A 21,455-nucleotide genomic window follows, 5' to 3' on the forward strand; every position below is an offset into this window, starting at 1 on the left:
TGAGAAGCCCTCACCTGAAAGTTCTCCAGAATGATCAACTAGTGCTTCCTCGCACTCAAAGTGTTGGTCCTCGAGGAAATCCTCAAAAGCACCTTTACAATAAAATCACAGAATACTATCAGAATCTATCGGAAACTAAGCTATCGATACTTACTAAGGTTACTCGAAGTAATCTATACTCTAAGGTACGATAATCTAGCGCGAAAAGACAAGTTTTCGGAAAAGGAAATTTTCCTCCTCCCCCCTAATAGGCTCGGCCACTTTTCACAATTATGGGGCTCGATTTTTCTTCGATCAAACTTGGTTCCTATGCTTTCATAAGCCGTAACTAAGGGTATTCTGAACTCGGAAAAATTATCGGATCAAAAACTGTCGCAGGGGTATTTTGGTCATGATTTTTAACTTAGGATTTTCAAAACTGAAATCCCAAAAATAAAATTTTGCAGGGACGTCACCAACGACGTTTATGACAACTAATCCTACTAACACTAAGCTAAGGCGATAGTTTTTAGCCTAAAGGTTGAAGCTTTACCTCAAAAACTCCAAAAATGGGTATTTAAGGCTAAAATTGATTCCGACGGAATTCCGGCGACATAACGGAAAATCTAATCCGGCAGAAGTGATCTTGGGCACATATAGAAGAGGTTTAGAATCAGAAATGAAAGATTCAGGATAGTTTTGAAAAAAACCCATAAACTATCCGCTCAGAAAACTCTACAGAAAAGCTATGGAAAAAGCGATCAGAGGTAAGGATTAGCGACTATACCTCGAAGCCTTGAAGCAGCAACTGATTGATCGACGATCAAGCAAGGTTTGAACAAAAAATCTTCTTCCTTCTTCCTTGTTCTTGGCCGCGAGTTTGAAGAGAGAAAATGGAGGAGAATTTGAGTTTTTCTTCCTTTCTTTGCTATATATAAAGGTTGGAAATTCGCGAGAAAATGAAAGTTTCGCGAATCTGATTTTTCCGGCGTCATTCTCCGTGAATTAATAGATATGTTTTGGCAAAAGAATTCCAAAACTATAAAGAGGTCTCCTTGTATTTTTGGCAACTAATGCATAGTCGGTATAAAACTATTTTACCCGATAAGTTGCTTTTTGCATCGAATGTCGGAATAGAAAACTTCCTTCGGAAGAAAGATTGAAATCATCAAGAGAAATAGGTGTACGCGTGTAGAATATTCATTTGAAGCTCTGAATAGATAAAGTCTTCATTGTTGAGAAATTCTAGGGTTTTGAAATACCAGAGATTCGGTTTCGGCAAACTTCCGATGATTGGAATCGGACGTTCGTAGATCCTAGAGTTTCGCCTCGAAACGATTGTGATATATGGAAAAAGAGAAGTTCTAACATTTCTCTGAAGATTTTTGGAATTAACTGCCATCGTGCCCAAAAGTGAAAATTAGCTATATACTAGGGTTTCTGACCTAGGTTTAAGCGTAAAACGTTCGTGCTATAACTTTTATCGATCATAATGCAATCCTTGAACTTTTCCTGAACTTTCTCCTTCATAAATATATTTCATTTAATAAACTTTCGTTCAGGTTTCCCTTCACATTACATCAACCCTAATCGTGAATAAGAAGTTTATTCACTTAGCATGAACTTAAAAACTCGGGCCTTACATTACTACCCTCCAAAAAGAAAGTTTCGACCTCGAAACTTAAGGGTTAGTAAAAAGTTCTGGATACTGTTCTTGAATCTTCTCCTTCAGCTCCCATGTCGCATCACCAGTGTCTTTATTCCAAATGACCTTCACTAACTCGATCTCTTTCCCTCTCAACTGTTTTATCCTGGTGTCACCAATGCTAATTGGCGGTGTCTCGAAAGACAGATCATCCTTCAACTCAATATCATCCAGCTCGATAACATGTGTCGGATCCGCAATATATTTCCTCAGTTGTGACACGTGGAATACATCATGAATATTTGATAGAAATGGAGGTAGTGCAATCTGATATGCGACTGGTCCAATTCGACGAGTGATCTGATACGGTCCAATGAACTTGGGCGTAAGCTTCTTTGACTTGATTGCTCGACCAACACCCGTCGTCTGAGTAACTCTCAGAAATACATGATCTCCTTCTTCGAACTCCAGAGTTCTGCGCCTCTGATCTGCATAACTCTTCTGTCTACTCTGAGAAGTCCTCATCTTCTCTCTGATCTGCTTGATCTTCTCAGTGGTCTGTTGCAGAAGTTCCGGTCCTACCAACAGATTTTCTCCGTTTTGGTACCAACACAAAGGTGTTCTACACTTGCGGCCATACAAAGCCTCATACGGTGCCATACCAATGCTCGTATGAAAACTGTTGTTGTATGTGAACTCAATCAATGGCAATAAGGTATCCCAACTGCCCTTGTTGTCCAGAACGCAAGCGCGTAGCAAATCCTCCAACGACTGAATAGTTCTCTCACTCTGTCCATCAGTCTGCGGATGATAAGCAGAACTTAGTCTCAGCCTCGTTCCCAAAGCTTCTTGAAGAGCTCCCCAAAAATGTGATGTAAACTTCGGGTCTCGATCGGATACAATACTTGTCGGTACTCCGTGAAGTCGTACAATCTCCGCTATATATAACTCTGATAGTTTCTCCACGTTGTACGTAGTCCTCACCGGTACGAAATGAGCCGACTTAGTCAATCGATCCACGATTACCCAAATAGAATCGTATCCCTTCTGAGTTCTTGGCAAAGCCACTACGAAATCCATCGATATGCTATCCCATTTCCATTCTGGCACATCCAAGCTTTGTAGCATACCTGAAGACTTCTGATGCTCCACCTTCGCCTTCTGACATGTCAGACATGCAGCTACATACTCAGCCACTTGTCTTTTCATTCCTGGCCACCAAAAATTCACCTTCAAGTCCTGGTACATCTTCTTCATTCCAGGATGAATGCTTAACTTGCTCTTGTGACCTTCATCCATAATCAATCTTCTCAAGTCAGGGTTGTTAGGTACACAAACCCTATCCTTGCACCGTAGGATATTGTCACTTCCCACCTTGAATTCTGGGTCCTTACCTTGACTTACCAAATTCCTTTTCCCGAGCAGAAACTCATCTTGTAACTGTTGGTCTCAGATTTCTTCCATCAATCCATTGGTAATTCTAATCATCCCAAACTTCAGCTCTCCCTCGGATAATTTCACATCCAAGCTCAAATCTCGAAATTGCTCTAACAGCTGCAACTCCTTCACCATCATCGACGAGATGTGCATCTTCCTGCTCAAGGCATCAGCAACAACATTCGCCTTTCCAGGATGATATTGCAGAGTGAACTCGTAATCTTTGAGAAATTCCATCCACCGACGCTGTCTCATGTTCAGCTCCTTCTGCTCAAACAAATACTTCAAACTCTTATGATCACTAAATATGGTGAAATTGCATCCATATAAGTGATGTCTCCAAATCTTCAGCGCAAATACGATTGCAGCTAGTTCCAAGTCATGAGTCGGATAATTCTTCTCATGCACCTTCAGTTGTCTTGAAGCATAAGCAACCACCTTCCGATGTTGCATCAGCACACATCCCAAACCTTGATGCGAAGCATCACAGTATACCTCATAAGGTTCCTCCGGTTGCGGTAAGACGAGTACAGGTGACGTCGTCAACCGTTCCTTCATCGTCTGAAAACTAGTTTCGCACGCTTCAGTCCATGCAAAAGGTTGGTCCTTCCTCGTCAGTTGAGTCAAAGGTCCAACTATCTTCGCGAAGTTCTCGATGAAACGACGATAGTATCCCGCCAAACCGACAAAACTTCTGATCTCCGTCACTGTCTTCGGCCGTTCCCACGACAATACGGTCTCTACCTTTGCTGGATCCACAGCTATCCCCTCCTTAGAGATCACATGGCCTAAGAATTTTACCTCTTTGAGCCAAAATTCGCACTTAGAAGGATTGGCATACAACTCCTTCTCCCTCAGCACTTGTAAAACTTGTCGCAAGTGCTCCTCATGGTCTTCAGCATTCTTTGAATAGATCAGAATATCGTCGATAAACACCACGACGAATCGATCCAAAAATGTATGGAAAGTCATATTCATGTAAGCCATGAATATTGCTGGTGCATTTGTCACCCCAAATGGCATCACTAAGTACTCATAGTGTCCATAACGGGTTCTGAATGTCGTCTTCTGGATATCCTCGGTCTTGACCCTGATTTGATGATAACCCGACTTCAGGTCGATCTTCGAGAATATTGTAGCTCCTCGTAGTTGATCCATCAAATCATCAATCCTAGGTAACGGATACCTATTCTTGACGGTTACCTTGTTCAATTGTCGGTAGTCGACACATAATCTCGACTTCCCGTCCTTCTTCTTCACCAATAAGACTGGCGCTCCCCAAGGTGAAACGCTTGGTCGTATGAATCCCTTCGACAAAAGATCTTCGAGTTGGGACTTCAGTTCCACTAGCTCCGCAGGTGCCATACGATATGGTGCAATCGAAATCGGCCCTGTTCCCGGTACGATGTCTATAGCAAACTCAATGTCGCGCACAGGCGGCAATCCAGGTACATCGCCAGGAAAAACATCCGTGAATTCTTTCACCACTGGAATACTGCCAACTTCTGGGTTCCCTTTGCTCTCCAAGCTTAGCAAAACAGAATACTCCTGAGATCCCTCGTTCAAAGCGACGCTGATGTGATTGGCAGATAGATACTCGGAAAGATCCGAATCAGGGAATACCACTCTCTTTCGGTTGCAGTCCAAAAGACAATGATAGCGGGACAACCAATCCATTCCTAGGATAACATCTAGGTTCTTAAGAGTTAGGCATACTAGGTTAGCATGGTAGATCCTATTGTTGTATGTTATCGGACAATACATGCATGCTGAATTAGCAAGTAAAGTCTTGGCAGGAGTAGCAACTATCAGATCGAAGCTCAAAGCAGTAATAGGAAGTCTTAATCTAATCGCACACTCTCTAGAGATAAAAGAATGCGTTGCACCGGAATCAAAAAGTACGGATAGAAGATTACCGTCAATCCCGCAGTCGCCTCTAATCAGTCCATCGACTCCCTCAGCATCCTCACCATCCATGGTGTAGACTCTCGCCTTCGCAGCAGGACGCTTCCCTCGAGCTGTGTTGACGGTTGGTTCCGCCTTTGGTACCTTACACTGTGCCGCAGTATGCCCCAGTTTATTACAGTTGTAACATTGAGGCCTCGTGTCGGGACAATCACGAGCATAATGCCCTGACTTCCCGCACTTGAAGCAAATCAGTTCCCGGTTCTGAGTCTGACCTCCTGAACCACCAGCAGCACCCACCATGGGCCTGTAAGATCCTGATGCAAACCCTCTACCAGCAGGACGCTGATACGGCCTCCTGTTCTGAAACCTTCCCCTGTTCTGATTATTCTGAGAGCCCGACCTCATCGGCCCTCCAGTTCCAGCCTGGTTCAACCTCCGGTTCTTCATCAGCTCCACTTCCGTGGCTTTCTCCACCAATGATTGGAATCGCATGATTCCCAGTGGCCTCACTGAGTCCTCAATATCGGGTCTCAGTCCATTCACGAAGCGCTTGCACATGTAGCGCTCGTCAACATGATCATTAAAGAATTGGAAATGCTTTGCCAAAGACTCCAGCTTCGAAGCAAATTCCGGTACAGACATACCTCCCTGACGGAGTGTCAAAAACTGCGCCTCCCTCTCATCCCGGGCACTTGTCGGAAAATACTTTTCCAAGAACGCGGTCCGGAACGAGTTCCAGTTGATCTCTTCATGGTTGGCTTCCATGATTCCCCTGGTGCCCTTCCACCAGTACTCAGCATCTCCTAGCAGAAGATAAGTCGCCATGCCCACCTTGGCACCCTCAACAGTTTGCAGTACGCCGAATATCTTCTCTATCTCCTGAATCCAGAGATCTGCTTTGTCTGGATCAGTACCACCAGAGAACTTAGGTGGGTTTTGCCTCCTGAAGTCATTGAGGCCTTTGTTCTGGTCCAGAGTGACTTCCCTCTGGCGCTGATGTTGTTCACGTGCTTCTTCAGTAGCACGCCTCATGGCATTATCGTTTGCCTGCGCTGTTACCGCTTGGGCCTGCGCTGTTACCGCTTGGGCCATAGTGGCCATCATCTCAGCTAGCTGGTTAGTATTCACCATATTCTGTTAAAGGAAGCAAACAGTCAGTACTTATCATAAGATAGCATCTAGCATCACTATACAATATGAGTAAGCAATAACTTCAATCAATTTTTAAGCGAAAAATCGCTTGCAGACAATCAATTTTCACTCTTTGCAGAGTCACACAACCTAGCACAGAAGACCTATTCCCCAACAACTCCCGAAAGACTCGACCGTGCTCTGATACCACAATGTGACACCCCGATTTCGGTGGCGTCACTTTAGTAACCAAAAGTAAACTTAATGCGGAAAAACGTGAAATATTTTTTTTCGATAATAACTAAGACAAGACTGAATTAAATAAAACCCAAAAGCGAAAAGCAATAGAACTAATATACAATATATAAACAGCCCCCGCTGTAAGTAACAACCTCGTCACGAGTAACCTCCAGTGACGGAAAGAAAAGTGCAACGCCCGTAGGCAATATATACAATCCAAATGAAAAGGGTGAAGTGCCCGCAACACCATCCCTCAAAACTGAGAATCAGCTGACCCAATGGCCTGAAAATAAGACTTCCTAAGTCCAACCAACTCTCTGTGATTCCCGTAAGGAAACCACACAAAAAGCTATAGGCGGATCTACCCTGTCCCCTAAGTAACAAATGAAGCAAGACTGTCAGAGCTAAAACTCTACTCCTACACTAATCCTAACTCGAGGAGCTCATACCAACACTCAAAACTATGTGCTAGCATGATCGTCGTCTGAATCAGAATCCAGAACGACCAAGTCTACTAACCCTATCTGTCCTCCCCTCGCAACCGCAGTGCGCTCCGATGCTGGACTCACGGGCTTAGGGCCCGAACCCTGATCATCGATGATCGCAACGGTGGGTGCACTAGACCCTGCCGAAGGCACTCCCACTGGAATCTCCTCTGAGAGATCCTCCTCCTCTGAAGATGACGGTGGCGGCGGTGCTCCTCCGAATCCTGGTCCGCAGTGAACGCCCGGTGGCAAGTTGAAGCTGATAGAGCATCGCCTCAACACTCCTGACCTCAAGAGTCCTCCACTATCCACGTGGTCCTCCATGATGCGCCCTGAATACGTCGCTCGGTGGCTCGCGGGGTCAACCACCCACGACCCGGGGTCGTCCTGATCGATCATCTCATACCTAATCCCCCCCGAAGGGTGGACCATGGTGAACCAGTCCGCAATATTCATCTGACAAAAGGCGTTGTCCGCCAAAACACACACAGAAGACGCGAGGGTCAACTCTAAAGAACTATGTAGATAATAAACCCAATAGGTACAATTAATAGATAGCCACTTAGGCTTGTAACTAGAGATATCATTCCTAGGGTTGCATGTTCAACAAAATCATAACGACAATAATAACAATTAGCATGTTCCAAGTAAGTTTATCAAATAGCAACCACACTCATCAACTAAGTCAGTATGCATGTTGCGTGATATGTATGCAGGTTAACCCAATCAACCAATATGCAATCCGGAACGGATGGACATCAACGGATCAGCCCTTCACCAGCCACGGTGGTGCCATTTCGGCCCGCGTGCCTCTTACTCCAACAACAACGGTAGTCAGATCAGCCGTAACCCGTAGGTCTGCCATTTCGGTCTGCTACAAGAGACGTCTACAGACGCTCTATCACGGAAATCCGGGTCTTATGACAATTTTGGAATCCGACGAGGTCCAGAGTACGTCCTGTGTTAATACCCCATTAATGTTGCATGAATGCAGGATGATTAGTCAAACAACGTCTCCGTCCTCACTCAACACGTCGCCACGTGTTCTAGGTAAATTAAAGTCTCTAAAATCTTACCCTAAGGCAAAGTCGATTCTGCGACAAAAGACACACTTCACAACACACATAGCTGCTCCAACAGCACAAGAGTATCACATACTCGGGAACTAACGGTTCCCCGGACTTATCCCCAGGATAGCCCCACAACATAGCTGCTCCAACAGCACAACAACCAACGCTGCTCCAACAGCACAACAACAAACGCTGCTCCAACAGCACATCAACAAACGCTGCTCCAACAGTACATCAACAACAGACTCAACACTTGGATCCGACGACACTTCTCGTTTTCCAAAACTATGATTTGCATCCAAAGCCTCCTTTCGAGATTTATACCATTACTTAAAGATTTAGAGGTTGTTTAATGTCTTATGAGTTTTCTTTACAAAATAATTATCCCTTTAGTCTTATCGCGAATCCTATAAGTTCTCGGGATCTTCGAATCCCCAAATGACTCCAGAGAATGTCTCGATCCATAAACCCTATACAAGGCCCGAATCTCATTCGTCCTATCAAACTTTCTCAAAACTCTCAAAATAAAATCGGCATGACCTGCCCGCTATTCTCACCATTCAGAATCTCAGATTTTCAGTGTAAAGCATATTTAAATCATCACAATCAACAACATGTCATATATCAAGAAATCTCAACATTAACACTTAGCACTTAGCATATAAAGCATGCACCACACATCCTAGATTACCCACATAGCACATAGCATGTAAGTCAATCTCAAAAACATTCAGTAGATGAATCATCTACATTGTCAGCCGAAGCCTCAGAAAACATTTTCCAATCACACACAATTCCAGTGCATAAACAGTAAACAATGTCGAAACATCGACCCTAAGCATTAACTAGAGATTCAGTGAGAAGCCCTCACCTGAAAGTTCTCCAGAATGATCAACTAGTGCTTCCTCGCACTCAAAGTGTTGGTCCTCGAGGAAATCCTCAAAAGCACCTTTACAATAAAATCACAGAATACTATCAGAATCTATCGGAAACTAAGCTATCGATACTTACTAAGGTTACTCGAAGTAATCTATACTCTAAGGTACGATAATCTAGCGCGAAAAGACAAGTTTTCGGAAAAGGAAATTTTCCTCCTCCCCCCTAATAGGCTCGGCCACTTTTCACAATTATGGGGCTCGATTTTTCTTCGATCAAACTTGGTTCCTATGCTTTCATAAGCCGTAACTAAGGGTATTCTGAACTCGGAAAAATTATCGGATCAAAAACTGTCGCAGGGGTATTTTGGTCATGATTTTTAACTTAGGATTTTCAAAACTGAAATCCCAAAAATAAAATTTTGCAGGGACGTCACCAACGACGTTTATGACAACTAATCCTACTAACACTAAGCTAAGGCGATAGTTTTTAGCCTAAAGGTTGAAGCTTTACCTCAAAAACTCCAAAAATGGGTATTTAAGGCTAAAATTGATTCCGGCGGAATTCCGGCGACATAACGGAAAATCTAATCCGGCAGAAGTGATCTTGGGCACATATAGAAGAGGTTTAGAATCAGAAATGAAAGATTCAGGATAGTTTTGCAAAAACCCATAAACTATCCGCTCAGAAAACTCTACAGAAAAGCTATGGAAAAAGCGATCAGAGGTAAGGATTAGCGACTATACCTCGAAGCCTTGAAGCAGCAACTGATTGATCGACGATCAAGCAAAGTTTGAACAAAAACTCTTCTTCCTTCTTCCTTGTTCTTGGCCGCGGGTTTGAAGAGAGAAAATGGAGGAGAATTTGAGTTTTTCTTCCATTCTTTGCTATATATAAAGGTTGGAAATTCGCGGGAAAATGAAAGTTTCGCGAATCTGATTTTTCCGGCGTCATTCTCCGTGAATTAATAGATATGTTTTGGTAAAAGAATTCCAAAACTATAAAGAGGTCTCCTTGTATTTTTGGCAACTAATGCATAGTCGGTATAAAACTATTTTACCCGATAAGTTGCTTTTTGCATCGAATGTCGGAATAGAAAACTTCCTTCGGAAGAAAGATTGAAATCATCAAGAGAAATAGGTGTACGCGTGTATAATATTCATTTGAAGCTCTGAATAGATAAAGTCTTCATTGTCGAGAAATTCTAGGGTTTTGAAATACCAGGGATTCGGTTTCGGCAAACTTCCGATGATTGGAATCGGACGTTCGTAGATCCTAGAGTTTCGCCTCGAAACGATTGTGATATATGGAAAAAGAGAAGTTCTAACATTTCTCTGAAGATTTTTGGAATTAACTGCCATCGTGCCTAAAAGTGAAAATTAGCTATATACTAGGGTTTCTGACCTAGGTTTAAGCGTAAAACGTTCGTGCTATAACTTTTATCGATCATAATGCAATCCTTGAACTTTTCCTGAACTTTCTCCTTCATAAATATATTTCATTTAATAAACTTTCGTTCAGGTTTCCCTTCACATTACATCAACCCTAATCGTGAATAAGAAGTTTATTCACTTAGCATGAACTTAAAAACTCGGGCCTTACACAAACCTAAGTCTATGTCTAGTAATTAGGATTATTAGGTGATTAACTCTAGTTCGGACTCAAACGTTGTAGCTTCCGCTCACAAGTCGAATCAAACAAAATACCATAAGTGATCAATCTAAGATATAGCACGAAGATCAAGAGAAAACCACTAAATCAACAACTACAAACATGCTTTATATTGAAGAGAATCACATAGAGAGCATAAGTATCATACAACTTCATCAAATCCCAACAAAGAGAGATTGGCTATCCATTTTCATGGATAACTTTACAAGTAGAGATGAAGAACACGAAGAAACGAAACCGTCGCGATGTCTCGTCGCCGAATCCGACCTCCGGAGCTTCTTCTCTAGCCTCCTAAGCCTTTCCCTTTGTTTCTCTAGTGTTTGTTTGAGTTGGGTCGAAGTTATGATCAAGTTCCTATCCAGATTCTTAAACGAAGCTTTTTATATTAAAAAAACGCAGTACAGGGCGCTGGGCGGCCTGTTTCGGGCGCTGAGCGGTAAGATTACTTCAGGGGAAGGTTTCTGGCACCGCCTTGAGCGCTGGGCGGCCTCTGCAGGCCGTTGGGCGCCCGGTACACCTTCAAACACCTTTTTCTTGCCAAAAACTTGCTTTTTTCCTTGAATCTTCAATCCTACAGTAAAAGTTGAGATTAAAATCAAACTTTGGCTCATTCTAGCCTAGTGTTCACCTATCAATAAGTTATAATCAAAAGAAGTAGGATTTGATCTAGATTTCTCATCAATTCATAAGGATAAGTGCCTAAGTTGCTCATCGAAATTAGGTAAAATTGGCACTTATCAGGCACTCATCAATAAAAGTCCATCACGAACAAGGCTTCCCCAACGACGTAGAATTCCATCTTGGCGTTAGGCGTCCACATAACACACAATTAAACAAGCAAGGGTCAACTAGAAAACATGACACCATACAATAGCAAGTTATACAAGCATGTTCATAATATAATATCAAAACAAGATAACACGTTCAAACGATAACAAGTCAAATATCCTAGGGTTAGTCTAAGATGAATTTCCCAATGCAACTATATGTCAACTATCAAACAAAACCCATTCAAACGTCTCGCAAGACGGGGTAATCACAAGGACACCAATTACGAGCCCAACTACTAGTAACCTACCAAGAATATGCTGCTTCAACCAAAACACCTCACAAGGTGGACAATCACAATCTTCTACCCTTAATTTCTAAATCTCGGTTACAGTTCACGGGCCATTTTTTTTTTGGGACAACTATAGTTTCCTTTTCTTACGTTGGGCTTTCGTCTTATTAAGCTGATGTAGTTGATGGCCCATTTTGTCACACACGAGCATCATCTTTTGCACCGTTTGACGTCGGCCATATTGGTCGTCATCACGCCGCCGACGTTCTGCGCCTCTCCCCCTTCTACTCCTTTAGGTTTGTTCAGGTTCAATTCAATTCAATTGCTGGTCTATGGATTGCGTCGTTCATCACTTGCACAGCATGATGTCGTCCCCCTTTGCTTTTGCTGTCGTCGGCGTTCTTTTCCTTTTCCAGCTTCGTTCATCATCACTTGCACAGCTTGATGTCGTCCCCCTTTGCCTTTGATGTCTCCAACTTCGTTCAGGTTCAATTGCTTAGTTGTAATCGTCAACTTAGCATTGCCTCCTCCTACTCTCATAGCTTGCTTCAATTGCAATTTTAAACCTAAAGTATGCGTCAATTGCACAGGTATGACGTTCGGATCCTTGAAGAAAGGTCATCCTACAACTCTCTTGAAGCTTCAACCTTACCCGCTGCTCAATTGACGGTTTCGTGTTCATTCGTCGGCGAGACTGCAACCCTATATGGTGGTCATCATCTCATCTCATGCTGCCAAAACCAGTTGTCCAATTTGCTTTACAGGTTGGTGCCCACACTCTATTTTGAATATGCGTGTATTTGCCTGTTGTTTCTCCTATGCAGGTATGTGGCTATAAATTGCCCCGTTGATTGTGTGATTTCTCAGACTTGGGTTCTTCATTCAGTTCCAATAGTTTTGCTTTCTTCTATTGTATTGAGTTTCTCTTTGGTTCTTCATCCAGTTCCCTCTCCCAGTCTTCTTTCCTCTCTTTCAAAGAGACAAAAATACCATATTAACTTAATTGCTATTTGTATTTTGGTCTAAATGCAGTGATGATCAAGTGGGAGATTCAAGTGCTTGGGAAGAGAAAAAATTGCATTGGAGTATAACTCTAACTCAACTTGGGCTAAGAAAAATTCTTTAACACACCTTCTCTCTTTTAGTGGATGATTAGTACATTGTTAAAGGAACTTTTTTGGGTATGAACTTGAGCCCTCAATGTTGATTCTGCAAATTTTGGTATGTTTCTGTTAATTATTTCCAAGTTGTAGCGTGATGGCGTAGTGGTCTCAAATATTACCACTTGCAGCAGCATACCAGATCTGATCTGAACACAAAACAAAATGTGGCTTATCAGGTTATTTGGTTTGCAATGGCGTGGGCAATTTGGCTACACCGAAACCGCTCTATCTTCAATGAAGGGGGAACGCAGGAGGAATCAGTGCTTGATAACGCTCAAATTATGATGTGGCAATGGCTGTCAAGAAGGGTGAAGGGCTTCAGCTGCTCCTTCAAAGAATGGTTGGCGCAACCAATCCTTTGTTTAAAGGGTGCATTCTGAGTATAACATCAAGATTGAGCTGATGTCCATCTGTTTTTGCTGCTGTCATGATTTCTTGTATGGACAGATTTGAAGGAAAATGTTGCAGCTTGATAGACGTGCTTGCACTCATGTCTTACTGGTAGCGATTTTGGCTGGCCCTGATAATGATGCACTATGATCTCCCCTGCTATTTTGTCTATTTTGTCTATGTTTTTTTCTCTGTTTTGATACCTTTTTTTCCCTGCTATTCATTCTTGCATTTCAATTTCCAGATCCTTGGAAGATATGTTTTTTGCGAGAATATGTTTATTGTTTTATCATGTGCTTTGTATGATTTTCTTAGCATGTAATTTGTGATTGAAAAGAGATTATATGTTATCAAATGCCTAAATTTCTATGTCCTTTATCTAATGACTGCTCGGGAATGTTGTCATAGACTTGTCCTTGATCCTTTCTGTGTTGCTACAACACTGGTAACATAATCAAATCATTATGACGTTGAAATCCTTATATTTAATGCTTGGTATCATGTTACTTATATCCTTTTTGTTCTATTGGCAGATGTCTTGATCTACGGGATGCACTTGAGAAGCTATAACTCAATGATGTTGCACTGAAGGTGACCTTAGACTTATGCTGGAAAACAGTGCACTGAAGGATTTGCAATTAATTATTTTAAGAGTTTGTTTTTTTATTCTGGTTTACAGTTTGAACCTGAGACCTCAGGTGCTATGGGATTCGACTTTAGATGTGGGTTTTTGGGTCTTCACCACATGTAAGCACCAAGGCTAATGCCAATTCTCATTAGTTTGGATATGAAGTTTCACATGTGTGTGAAAAAATATAGTTTGAGTAATTATTACTGTTTCTGAGAACTTGAAGAGCTTAAATAGTTTAGTGCAATGCATGCTCATGCTCCTTTGGTATACTTGCAATTTGATTACTTGTGACCTTTTTATGTTATTAAACTCTGAATCTTGATTCATTTAGTTCCAGATATATACTGATTCTGAAGAAGCCAATATTCCATCTGTTCTGAATTATGAGGGAACTGTCATTGGGGTACTCCTCTCATCAAGCTATTTAAAGCAACTGAATATTCATACTTCTAACTATTGCAAGCTTGCTGCCTTATTAACTGAGAATGCGTTGAGATCTGTTTTTCGCTTCATCACTCTGTCTATATGTCATCTAATACTATCCAATATGTTTAATGTTGGTGTCATTTTCTGTTGCTTTTATTATAAATTGTTCCATTTAATGCTGACTATTATTAAATTTTCTGACAGTGAACTAAATATGAATGAAGCTTCCATATCCAATCAACTTATAAGATTAAAGAAGCTATGAAAGGTGAAAGAACAATCCCTACTCCATCAGAGAGAGCCTTTAGAAAATTAGAGCACTGCAAGGGTAATTCTTTATTTCCTTTATCTTTTCATTTTTTCATTACTTTCAATATGCATTTGTGTTATGGAAAATAAATATATCAGATGTTCTTTATTGATTGTTCTAGGTTTTTCTTTTTCTCTATTTATTGTGTTGGTATCTCTGAGTTTATTTTGTGTTTTAAGTCAAAAACACTTCAACTCATGTTTTCTCCTTACTTGCTCATAAGAAACAGTTTATATTTAGTGCATATACTATAATGCAAATTCCACTAAAGTCCAACCAGTACGGACCCTTTTCAGATAAACATTGCATTGCTTTATGCAGGTTAAGTGGGAATGCCTTCACTATTGCAGTAATTAAATGACTTACTGAAGTAATTTCTTAATACAGATAGTTTAAAATACATAAATTGATGAGATGTCACTTATTGGTTGACTTTGGAAGGGGTAAGGGGTGGTTCTAATTTCATTCACTCACTTTCCCATTGAATTATGGAATCAATATGTTTCTGCCCTATGTTTGTTTATTATGTGTTGGTCTCAGGTATTCTGGTGTGTCGTATAGCAATAAAACGATCATGTCATCTCTCACAAGTGATAACGCTTTTCATGTTACTTTAGTCATTTACATCCTGAATAACAACTACCTTATACCAGAACAAGAAGTTTATATTTTTTTGGGTACATATAATTGAATTTAATTATTAGAGTTTTTGTTCCCATTTCTGAGATTGTTTGTTTATTTTTCCCTTCAGGTATGGGGCTTCAAAGGTCCACAAGTGCCTCCCGGTATGATGCATATGATGCATTTCTGCCATAATATAAGTGTTTGAATTTTGAACTTGATGATTGGTGTATCTTGACTTGATGGTTTGGTCTATGTATTGTCTTTTGATAAGTCACCTTTGAATTTCAGGGTTTCCTATAGTCTGTTGAAAAATATTTAGAATAGCTACCCGAGTGTAGAAGTAGAACAAGTTCTAAAACATCTATCTCTTTCCATTGTGAGTGAACATCTATCTCACCGGCCTCCTTCAATTGACATTATCTTACCAAATGGCCTTACACAAGAATGACATTTGATTTGGGATTGCAAGATGGCATGTCAATGCATGATTGTCGTTGGATGGTGTCAATTTTACATAGACAAACACTTTCATCTGACAGATCAGCTGCAAATCTTTAAACGTTCAGCTATCACACCCCTTATGTTTTTTGCATCTACTTCTATTTGATGCATATTTTAATATCATTTTTGGCATTATTCTTATTCTGGCATAGCTCTTTATTTTAGCCATTTAACAATGTATGCTTAGTCGGTTGCTCATATAAAATTCAAGTAGTTATAAAACCAGATAAAATTACGTATTAAGGGTCTGTGCATCGCACGGGTCTCAATACTCAACTTTCACCATTATACCTTTGAAGTAGATGCCAATAAATATCACACTTTCTTTACCAATCTTGATCCTTTGATTCTAACTGCAGAGTGTGAATGCAATGTTGATGGGACAACTTATTTATGGAGAGAAGAGAATTTCAGAATTTCAGAATGTTGGTATGTAATGTCAAAAATGGTGGTCTTAAGAAATTTGATTTTTTGTAGTGTGAAAACTTCCCTTTGCTACAAGTTTAACTTTAAATTCATTTTTTTATGAAATGTAATGTCTTTGGTTGTTCTGTTATACTTCTTCATGAAAAAGGCATGAATGAGTGACTTCTACAGAGATGGGTAGTAAGAAGATGAGAGGCAATAACTAAGAGAAGACATGTCCTCTAATTACGATCTTTGCTACCTCCATGGCTGGTTTCATGGTGATGGAGTGTATAATTGAAGTTGTAAAGTGTCGAACTGGTCTAAATATGGATATACTTGCATCATCTAAAGCCTTTCATATTTTTTTTAGCAAGTATTGTTTGTATTTTCTATTTCTAAGAATTTTACAAGATGCAATGTACAAAATCAAAACGAAATCAATGACTGCTCATCTTAACTACATAATTACTCTTAATCATATTGTGTAATACATTTGATAGAATTTTTTGATTAAATCAAAACGAAATCAATGATTTAATCTCTGTGCATCGCTCGGGTTGATAGGAGTTATGAATTTATATTTTCAATGATTGAGAAAATGAACTAGAAAAAACGGTAAGTCAACCTCAACATCTGTTCTAGAGTATTTATATAAATACTCAAATTTTTCATTATTGGCTTATCTAATGCAATTTTATTTTCTACATATACTTTGCTCTCACCTCTCATTCTCACATAGTTTGGATTTGAGATTGTTAAATGTTTATTGTTGATTAAACTTCACACAAGTTCATCATTTTCTATTCACTTGCAGCAATCCTATATAATCCTCATTGAATAGCTTACTACCGACTATATTAAGGGCCCGTTTGGTGACCAGGACAGGATAGGATAGGACAGGATAATAATCATATCCTGTTGTTATCTGATGTTTGTTGCGCCAGCAGAATAGGATAACACTATCCTGTCTCCTATCCTATCCTGTCAATCATGTGTAAAAGTTATCCTGAGGGGGGAGCTAGGATAGAACAGGATAGGATATCAGTTATATATTTTCTTTCAGTATCCTAACTTCAAATTAATTTATTTTAATATTATATAATTTATAATTTATAATAATATTAATTAATGAATATAAAAATATTAATTTAACTAAAATAAAATTATTATTCATAAATAGTAAAATAGACTACTCACTTACAAATATTGGTTTATTAATAATAATAGACTAATTTAATATTTTCATCTCCTATTATTAAAAAATTATTTATCTACTTATATAATAATTTAAACATAAAGTATTTTTGAAATAATAATATTTTTAATTTGGTTAATTTTTATTGTTTATCACGTGTCGCAACTAAGTGAAAACCATTGATTACAAATATTAAATTTTTAATAGTAATAGATTAATTTTCTATTTTCATCTCCTATTATTTAAAACTACTTATAAATTATTATTAATTTCAAAAGTACTTTATATTTAAATTATGAACTTGCGAAAGCTAAAAAACATTTTGCAAATAATGAATAAAACTGAAAACTCAGAGTACTTACAGAAGAAAGCTTTTATTCAAAGATGAGCTGCAGGGATTACAAACATAGAGAGAGAGAGATAGGTAAAAAACCCGATGCCCTCTACTCTAACTTGGCTACCTATTTAAACAAGACTTAACCATGATTACTTTTCGAAAAGTAATTCTGGTTTACAAAAGGTAACTATAGTTAATGATAAAGTAACTAGACTTGATTTAAAGTAGCCCTAGTTACAATAATGAAAACTTTGATAATGAAAAGCAGATTCCTTGTCTGCCATGATGAAGAGTGTTGATGATGACTCTTTTGTCTTTAGTCATACGGATGATAATTGATGCCTTCACAGTCATCCTCATTATCTTGGAGGTAGTGTCGACTGTTGACTGATGATGTATCTGAGCCTGACTTTTGGCTTATCATGTCTATTTTTTGTTGAAATTCTTTGGGTGAGCTAGCTGAAGCTAATTCGGCCATAATTTTTTACTTCTCTTGAAGGAATGAGGCTTCTTGAGAGAGACCTGGAGCCTGGGGAGCGGATAACTGCTTCTTGCTCTTTTGAGTAAGATGATAGGTTTTTATCCAGGCTTCAATTTTTGTTTGCTGTATTAATGAAATATTGAACTTTGCCCACCACTTTATCCTAAAGATTCGATAAAGCTGGTATAATTCTGTATCATCAAAAACTTGAACGGATCTCCAGTTCCAAGTTAATATCCATGAAATGGCTTGGGAGGCAGTGAACATGAGGAGTTTTTCTTCCATGAGGAAGTCGGTCCTTTGGACAAAGTATTTGAATAGAGGCTTGACTTCTTCAGGGAAAATGGATTCATCCAAACCTACTTGGTAAAACCAGACTTTGAACCATTGTGGGAAGTTCAGCGAAATCCCCTTATGAAACCATATGAACCAAGAGTGTTGAAAGGGTCTAAGATACAGGGCGTTGTACCAAGCGTCTGTGTAATCATAGTAATTGTAACTAGGTGGATCAAACTGTCTAGAAAAGTTTTTGAAGTAATGAAGAGGGGCATTCCAATCTTTTTCCGAAAGAACTTTGATGATTTTAATTTTTGAAAAGGCTATCTCCCCTTGTTTGTCAGGGGTATGAGTAACCTCTATTGAGTCAGAATCCACCAGGATGAACTCATAAAAGAGTCGGGTCTTTTTGGGATGTCCTGGAACATATTGGAAGTTGGGAGGCAATAACTTGGCAGCTATTTCTTTTGGATATAAGGAGAAATATTCTTTTTCTATGATGAGGGATGACAAGCCTTCCGGCTTTTCCACATATTCTGTTGGTTCAGGTTTGACAGAGGGTTTTGAAGAAGGTTGAGTTAATACGGTATACTTATTAGTCAGTGGGACTAATGGAGCTTTTTGATTTTGAGGAGGTGTTTTGACAATTTGTGAGGTAGTAAGTCTTTGAGAGGATTTTGAAGGGGTGGCTGGTGCAGATGTTCCAGTACTTTTGAGGGGAGTTATTGCAAGTGTTTTGTCTTTGGATGTTGAAGATGAACCCAGTGGGGGTCCATATTGATCTTTTGACTTGGGCTTTTCACTCATGTTTACCCTGTAAAAATTCTCTTGTTAGAAAATCTGGAAGGGAGTTACTATCTCCTTTAATATGAGTTATTTCAAAATCAAAGCAAGAAAGTAAAGATTGCCATCTGGCAAAGATGTGTTTTGAAACTAGGTTTTGAACATCCTTTTGTAAAACTGAAGGTGCTGCTTTGCAATCAGTTTTTATCAAAAATCTTTTATTAAAAACATCATCTTGAAATTTTTGAACACATAGGACTATTGAAAGAATTTCTTTTTTGACTGTGGAATATTTCTGTTGAGCTGGGTGCCAAATACCTGAATGGTACCTAACTATTTGTTCTTTTGAAGACTGAGGTTTTACCTGCTTAAGTATCCCACCATATCCTAATTCTGATGCATCAGTTTCTATAATTAATGAAGCATCTGGATCTGGTATTCCTAAACAAGGTAGACTTTGAACTAATCTTTTGACTTCTCTAACACTATGGCTCATTTCTTCAGACCATGGCGGAGAGTTTTTCCTAAGTCTTTTGAACAAAGGGGCACAAATTATCCTTATGTTGGGATAAAATCTGCTACATAATTAACACAACCTAGAAATCTCTGTAATTGAGTTTTCTCTTTTAATTCATTTGGAAAGTTTTTGGCGAATTCTAACGATCTTTGTATTGGGGTAATTTGTCCCTGATGAATTTCATATCCTAAAAATCTAGTTTTGGTTTCAAAGATTTTCATCTTTTTTGCTGAAACTACTAATCCATTTTTCTTAATGATTTCTATAAATTTTTCTAAATGTTGAACATGCTAATCTATGCCTTTTGAGAATACTAAGACATCATCTAGATATACAATGGTAAAGTCCATGTATGGATAGAATATATCATTCATGATGTTTTGATATTCACTAGGTGCATTTTTCAAACCTTGTGGCATTACATTCCATTCATAATGACCAAAAGGGACAACGAAGGCGGTTTTATATCGATCCTCCTCCTTGACCGAAATTTATAATTTAAATATAAAGTACTTTTGAAATAATAATATTCTTAATTTAGTTAACTTTTATTGTTAATTATCACGTGTCACGACTAAATGAAAACCAATTGGTTAACTGCATAATTTTATTTAAAATATATGCTATCTTCAAAACAATAAAATAGGCTAATTAATAAAATTTAAATTAATTGTATTTATTTTAAAACATAGACTATTCATGAAAATGTAAAGAAATTAAATTTAATAGAATGATCAATTTTTAAATGTATTTTTTATTCAAATATAAATCTGATACTTTTTTCCTTATCATATCCTGTCATTATCATGTGCACCTCAAACACAGGATATGATAAGAGTCTATCCTGCTCTTATCATATCCTGTTCTTATCCTGTTCTCATATCATATCCTATCATATCCTATCCTGACCATCAAACGGGCCCTAAGGACCTGTTTGGTGGTCAGGATAAGATATGATATGATATGATATATGAATATGATAGCAACAGGATAGGATAAGAACATGATAGACTCTTATCATATCTTGTGTTTGAGATGCACATGATAAGGACATGATATGATAAGGAAAAATGTATCAGATTTATATTTGAATAAAAAATACATTTAAAATTGATCATTCTATTAAATTTAATTTATTTACATTTTAATGAATGAGTCTATATTTTAAAATAAATAAAATTAATTTAAATTTTATTAATTAGCCTATTTTATTGTTTTGAATATAGTATTTTAAATAAAATTATGCAATTAACCAATTGGTTTTCACTTAGTTGTGACACGTGATAATTAACAATAAAATTAACTAAATTAAGAATATTTTTATTTCAAAATTACTTTAGAATTAAATTATAAATTATTATATAAGTAGTTTTAAATAATAGGAGATGAAAATAAAGAATTAATCTATTACTATTAAACAATCAATATTTGTAATCAATGGTTTACACTTAGTTTTGACATGTGATAAACAATAAAAATTAATTAAATTAAAAATATTATTATTTCAAAAATACTTTATATTTAAATTATTATATAAGTAGATAAATAACTTTTAAATAATAGGAGATAAAATATTAAATTAGCTTATTATTATTAATAAATCAATATTTGTAAGTGAATAGTCTATTTTACTATTTATGAATAATAATCTTATTTATTTTAGTTAAATTAATAATTTTATATTTATTAATTAATATTATTATAAATTATAAATTATAAATTATATAATATTAAAATAAATTAATTGGAGTTAGATACTAAAAGAAAATATATAACTGGTATCCTATCATGTTCTATTCTAGCTCCCCCCCTCAGGATAACTTTTATACATGATTGACAAGATATGATAAGAGACATGATAATGTTATCCTATCCTGCTAACGCAACAAACAACAGATAACAACAGGATAT

At 38.2% G+C, this 21,455-nt stretch overlaps 1 long non-coding RNA gene across 5 annotated transcripts; it reads left to right on the forward strand.

Moving 5' to 3' along the window:
- Positions 1-12,865: 12,865 nt before the first annotated feature.
- Positions 12,866-16,328, forward strand: LOC130717942 (uncharacterized). 5 transcript variants are annotated; one of them, XR_009012493.1, is made up of 8 exons: positions 12,866-13,005; positions 13,113-13,166; positions 13,589-13,646; positions 13,735-13,802; positions 14,018-14,089; positions 14,317-14,440; positions 15,174-15,207; positions 15,907-16,328. It is a non-coding gene; the product is annotated as an uncharacterized LOC130717942 (long non-coding RNA). The 5 variants fall into 5 exon arrangements; XR_009012494.1 differs by having other exon boundaries at positions 13,113-13,646; XR_009012496.1 differs by lacking the exon at positions 12,866-13,005 and having other exon boundaries at positions 13,045-13,646; positions 15,907-15,976; positions 16,122-16,328.
- The last annotated feature ends 5,127 nt before the right edge of the window (positions 16,329-21,455 follow it).

Source organism: Lotus japonicus, chromosome 5 (genome assembly GCF_012489685.1).
Source record: "Lotus japonicus ecotype B-129 chromosome 5, LjGifu_v1.2".
Lineage (NCBI taxonomy): Eukaryota > Viridiplantae > Streptophyta > Magnoliopsida > Fabales > Fabaceae > Lotus > Lotus japonicus.